The sequence below is a fragment of the Mastomys coucha genome, unplaced genomic scaffold, assembly GCF_008632895.1.
Source record: "Mastomys coucha isolate ucsf_1 unplaced genomic scaffold, UCSF_Mcou_1 pScaffold23, whole genome shotgun sequence".
Classification (NCBI taxonomy): domain Eukaryota; kingdom Metazoa; phylum Chordata; class Mammalia; order Rodentia; family Muridae; genus Mastomys; species Mastomys coucha.
In genome coordinates this window covers 31,484,157-31,490,711 of record NW_022196906.1, presented here as the reverse complement: position 1 = coordinate 31,490,711, position 6,555 = coordinate 31,484,157, and the positions used below count along the sequence as shown (strand labels likewise).

General features: G+C 39.9%; 1 protein-coding gene across 7 annotated transcripts in view; it reads right to left on the bottom strand.

Moving 5' to 3' along the window:
* Positions 1-6,555, bottom strand: part of Msantd2 (Myb/SANT DNA binding domain containing 2) — a 35,069-nt gene that overhangs the window by 12,068 nt on the left and 16,446 nt on the right. The gene's annotated exons all lie outside the window — the stretch shown is intronic.

The window sequence follows — 6,555 nt, the reverse complement described above, 5'->3', positions numbered from 1 at the left end:
CCCCCCCCCCACACAGCCTGAAGACATAGCTCAGTTGGTAGAGTGTTTTCCTAACATACTAACAGTAGGTGGCAAATGCCTGTAATCCCAACACTGGGCGGCAGAGGTAGGAGGATCTCTGTAAGCTCCAAACCAGCCTCATCTACTAGAGTTCCAAGATAGCCACAGCTAAATAAAGAGGTCTGACTTAAAGCAGAAAAACAAACAAAACAAAACAGCATAAATTTACACTCACATCTTTTGACATGTAATTGCAACTTTGGGGTATAAAGTACCTAAAACAAAACCATTTGGGCAAAACTCTTAGTATTATACTGGATTTTCTTGCAAATGGACTAAATCCTTTAAAACCATCTAAAAGGTAAAAGAAAGAAATAGAAAAAAGACAAAGAGAAAAATACAGGAACTTATTTCTTGCTCCCCTGGTTCTGCATGTACTGCATGTACTGCATGTACAGCAGAGTAAAAACCTCCTAATCATTTTTGCTTTCCCTTTTTTTATGCAGGAGAGATTCTAAGCCTGTGATGACCTAAGATTCCCTCCTGAGAAAAATGCACACATCACAAGCCCCTCCCCCTCTCCCTGATGAGCCTATCTACTTTCAAGCCTACTCTATGGCACACAGGCTTTTCTCCCATGCAGGAATGAAAGATGTACTAGGAAGTCTAAAATAAGGAAATTTAATTTGTATGACAGACTTCAGATGAGGTTCTAAAGTCTGGCATGGTGAGGGCCAGCAACATGGCTTAGCAGGTAAAGGCACTGTGACCATGCTGATGGCCTGAGCACAATCCTCTCACCAAGTCCCCTTTGTTGCCCAGGCTAAACCCAAACCCCAGCTCAACCTCTCACAGAGTGGAACCACAAGGCATGATATCGAGCACCGGCTTTTTTCCCTGGTTTATTTTCCCCCAACAAAATTTCAGTAAAGCTCACAATAAATAAACAAATAACCTTACTTGTTTATTTATATATTTATTTTGTTATGGTCAAGGTTTCTCTGTGTAGCCCTGGCAGTCTCAGAACTCACCCTATAGACCACGCTGGCCTCAAACTCAGAGGCCAAATTTAAACCTGCCCCTCTCTCTCCTCAGTCCTGGGATTAAAGGTGTGCACTACCACACTTATAGCACTTTTTCCTATGTGATAAACAATGGCTGTTTTTTTCTGAAGTGACAATAGCAATATTTAAAAGTTCATTCTTGGCTACCCAAGACCCTGTCACAAAACAAAACAGAAAAACTCCAATGAAAATGGCAGGTACCATGGAAATGTTTGGCAAGTGATGCATATGCTAGACTGCGAATGACTCTAGGCATGATGGGGAAGCACTTATAACGGGATGGGAATGTTAAACAGGGTGTGCTATCCATACAGGATAGTACTGCAGAAAAGCACGCCTTTAAAGTTGCTATGTCGGCATCTTTTTACAGGTTTTTGTCCCTTTTTGGTTTTGTTTTCCCAGTATTTCACTTTCAGGCTCTGACTCCAAGTGCTATTCAGATAACATTAACATATTAATTTATTAATAGGTGATAATGAGGGGAAAAGCAAAGTCACAAATATACTTTTGGCATGGAAGAGGGAGTCATTCCTCCCCTTTTAAAAGTCCCCATATGGGACTGAAGAGATGGCTCCATGGTTAGGAACATGTGTTGGCTGTTCTTGAAGAGGACCTGAGTTCAATTCTCAGCACCCATATCAGAAAGCTGTAACTCTTCCAGCTCCAATGGATCAGACACCCATCTGACTTCATCAGACAGTCAGACAGACAGACAGACAGACAGACACACACACACACACACACACACACACACACACACACACGAGTAAATAATAAGTATTAAAAAAAAAAATAAGTCCCCATACAAACTATGAACTAATTGTTCCACAATCAATCATGCCCCAAATTAAGTCCACTCCCCTAACAACAAAACCCAAGTAACAACAAAAGTCCCCACAGGCTTTTATAGTAATAACATCACCCTACTGCTGAAATGCAGGCTTCCACTCACTCAAAGTTTAAAACTGAAACAAGAGGGTCAAAGAGAAGGCTCAGCATATAAAGGGGTTTGCTGAATTGGCCTGACTTCCTGAGTTCAATCCCCAGAATCCTTACAAAGGTAGAAAGAGAACCAACTGCACAAAGTTGTCCTCTGGCATCCACATGTACACTGTGGGGGGTGGGAGTGGGGGAGCACATCTCCAAGAATAATTTTTAAAAATGAACCTAAATAGGAGACCACTTTATCCCTTTCAAATGGTGGGCATGTGATTATCTTAGTTTGCACTAGTTTTCTTACTGTAAACTACCATCTAGCACACTTAGTGTTTCCATTAATAAGTTTATGCATTTATGAAATCAATCCTGACATCCATAATAGCTTATCTAAAAACTAAAGCTATGGAGAAACCCTCCATCAAGACATCTGGTCTATGGCTGGAGAGAGATGGCTCAGTAGTGAAGGGCACTGGATGATCTTGTAGAGGACCCTAGTTCAATTCCCAGCACCCACATGGTAGTTTACCACTGTCTACAATTCTAGTCCCATAAGATCTGATGTCTTCTGAGCTGTAAAGGCAACCAGCACATACATGGTACACACATACATGCAGGCAAAACATTCATACACAATTTAAAGAGAAAAAAAAAGATTTCTAGGTTCAAACATTAAATCAAGATTTAGCCAGTTCTAAAAATGTCAAGGTTTTTTTGCATTTACATGGTATAAAGTGTAAGCCACAACTGCATAAGATCTCTTACCACCTTATGAAAAATTAAGCAATAAGCAAGTTTAAGTTTACTCTAAGTTTCTGCCTTAAAGAAACCTAAACTTGCTTAAGAAAATGTAGATGATCAGGATAGGATATAGTGGGTACACCCCTATAATCCTAGCACTGGGAGGTAGAGGCAGGGACATCACTCATTCACGGTCATCCTCAGTTACAGTCAGTTTCAAGACAGCCTGAGTACATGAGATCCCATCTTAGGAAAAAAACATGTTAAGAGTTTTGTCACGAGCAGAAATTATACTGTACTTAGCCCAGACCTAATCGGCATGAGTATATCACGGCACATGCATGGCCTCGTAAGCAGTATAGGAGGGCAGCCAGTGTAGCAAGCAAGGCATTCCACTTACAGTAATGACTTTCAATACACTATGCACTAATGACGGTCAGATAAGCACCTAACCCACCAGCAGCAACCACTGTCGTCTTCAAGTGTTATGTATGCACTGTCCACACTTGCATGTGCCACTGTGTGACTTTTTTTTTATTGCTGCTTTATGTTTTGTAAGACACTCTGTAACTCAGGCTACCCTGGAACTCATGGAAATCCTCCTGTATCAGCCTTCCCTACTTGTTACTTTTTGTCAACTTGCCATAAGCAAGAGTCATTTGGTAAGAGGGAACCTAAACTGGGAGGAAAAAAGTCTGTATCCAATGGTCTGTGGGCATGTCTATGGGGCCATTTTCTTGATTAATGGATTATGTGTGGAAGGGGGAGGCCTGCTCAGCCCCCTCCAGTCAGCACCACAACTGGACAGGTGGTCCTGGGTGGTATAATAAAGCAAGCTGAGCAAGCCAGTAAGCAGTGGTCCTCCTCCATGGTCTCTGTTCAGGCCTTGCCTTCAGATTCCTAAATGAGTCCAGACTTCTTTTCATGATGGACTATAAGCTGTAAAAATGAAGTAAACCCTTCCTCCTCGAACTACTTTTGGGAGCAAGCAAACTAGGATAGCTCCCAAGTGCTCAGATTACACAAGTAGCCTTCATGGTTCATGGAGCCTTCATGGCTCACTATACTTTTTATTGACTGGCAACTGAGTAGGTTTGTCTACCAGCATCACAACATGTTGAGTAATGCTTTGCCATTGAACATAAGGATAGCTACAATGATTTGATTAGATGACAAGAAACTTTTGGCTCCATTATAATGGGAATTACAGGACTGCCTTTGTACACATCCTTTGTTCACAAAACTTCCATTGTGTGTAACACAACTTGTATTCATTACAGCTCATCTCATCTCTGTTATTATCTCTAAGGGGGCAAGTCCCCAGCCATTTACTCATGCAGTAAATAATAGAAAGCATGAGACAATGGCCATAATCTATAGCATCTTTTGGCAAGTAAGCCCATACTTACCTGTTTTTATTGTCAAAAAGTAATTGTACCTTGCAGATGTTTCTTCTGCTTTAATTCAAGCTCACCCTCTTTAAGAGGAGTTGACAGCCTAAGAAGAACCATCATCCACTGAAGATGTGAATAAATGACAATGAATCTTCTACAATAAAGACTTTAATATTATTTTCACACGTGTTTTAAACTCTTCCTTAAAACTTTCCAAAGCAGAACTGGTGTTTTTTGTTAAGTACTCTTTTATAACCCAAAACTCAATGTTCACCATAAGTTTTGATACATATAAGAAAAGGGATATGATATTGATAATAAGGATAGACCTAAAAATAAAGTTTATGGAGGCCTGGGAAGATAGCTTAGCAGTTAAGAACACTGGCTCCTCTCCAGAGGATACAGGTTCAATTCCCAGCATCCACATGGCAACTTACAACAGAATTTAATTTCCAGGAGATCTGATGCCACCTTCTGGTCTCCTCTAGCAATGCATACATATGATGCACATAAACAAAAAATAATTTTTTTTAAGTTGATGATTTAAAAGTATGAGGAACTCAGGTGAAATGTGCACTTTTGTTAAGGCTTGGACACATCTGTCTTGACACAGCTGCAGTTGATATGTCTCTCTAGATGGATGGTCAATACAGCAGGCAGTGTATTGTCACATTAAATCTTTATAGTTTTTTATAAAGATTTATCTATTTATTTTATTTATATGAGTACACTGTAGCTATCTTCATCCAGGACTACATAGAGAAATTCCACCTCAAGAAAGGTACCAGAAGAGGGCACAGGATCTAATTATAGATGGTTGTAAGCTACTACGTGGTTGCTGGGAATTGAACTCAGTACATCTAGAAGAACAGTGAGTGCTCTTAACCGCTGAACCATCTCTCTAGCCACCATCTTTATAGTTTCATTGTAAAAGTTTTGTTGACTTTAATGTCCAACTGTGACAACTTTCCAAAAAGCGGTCTTAAATTCAAACAATCCCTAGCGATGTGGTACCAGTTTTCATTTTACAAGAGTTTTTAAGGGGCTGAAAACCAAGTGAATCTAGAGCACTAACCATAACTGTATTTATCTGTTGAAGGATACAACATTTGCAATCAACAGATAATTTCAACTGAGATAGATGATTTAGCATCATAATATAAGAATACTGCAGGCTGTTAAATCAATCCCATAAATCTGAATGATAAAAATTAGCTCTGAGAAAAATATATATTTGTCCAGTATATAAAAGGACCAGGGCTTAGTCCCCAACACACACACACACACACACACACACACACACACACACACACACACGAGAGGGGGTGGAGGGAGAATATGAATACTTAGAGGGCTGAACATATAGCTCAGTTGGTAGAATGCTTGCCTAGCATGCATGTAGTCCTGGGTTTGACCCCCAGCACTACTTAAATGAGACGTAGTGGCAAATGTCTATAACCCCAACACTAAAGAGACAGAAGATCAGTAGTTCAAAGTCACCCTCCTCAGCCACATAGTGAGTTGTGAAGCCAGCCTGGGCTATATGAGACCCTATGTAGGGGAGTGAGGAGATGGACAGAAATGAAAAGACAGAAGAATAAAATATGTAAGTATAGTGGTGGGTCCATCTGGTTTCTACTATATGGTTTTGGTATTACATTTATGCTTTATGATCCAAAAACATTATTGCAGTTGTCAAAATTTAAAGAAAGTGGGCTGGTGATCTGTAGGAGGAAATAAACCAAGTTGTTATAAACACAGGATCTGGAACAAGAATGCTTTTCTATTGTCACCACCTGCTAGCTTTGTGACATTATCCAAATTAATCTCTCTGTGCCTTAATTTTTCCATCTGTAAGCAGAGTTAAGGACAGAGCTCCCATCACAGGTTTGTTGTGAGCATTAAATGAGAAGTAATGCATTTAAAGTGATATACCTAATTGCTTTCATTCAGTAAATGTTAGCTATTACAATTATTACAAAATGATGCAACCACAGTGTGTGCATACCGAGAGGCTTACAAATAAAGGTAAACTCAAGTAGAGCAAAGCATAAACTTAAAGTGATATATCAAAAGCACACAGTCAGCATAAAGTGTGAATGACACCTTCAAATGAACCTCTCTGTCAGGACTACATAAAATGACTCAATTTCAACACACCTTCATCTCTATAAAAAAGAACCTTACTGCAGCAATCAACATTAAGAGTCACTGGGCAGTGGTAGTGCACGCCTTTAACTCTAGCACTAGGAGGCAGGGAGCCAGAGGCAGGCAGATCTCTGAATTTGAGGCTAGCCTAATCTACAGAATGAATTCCAGGACATCCAGAACTACAGAATGAATTCTAGGATATTCAGGACTACATAGAGAAATCCCACCTCAACAAAACCCTAACAACAAACAAAACAAAACAACCTCCC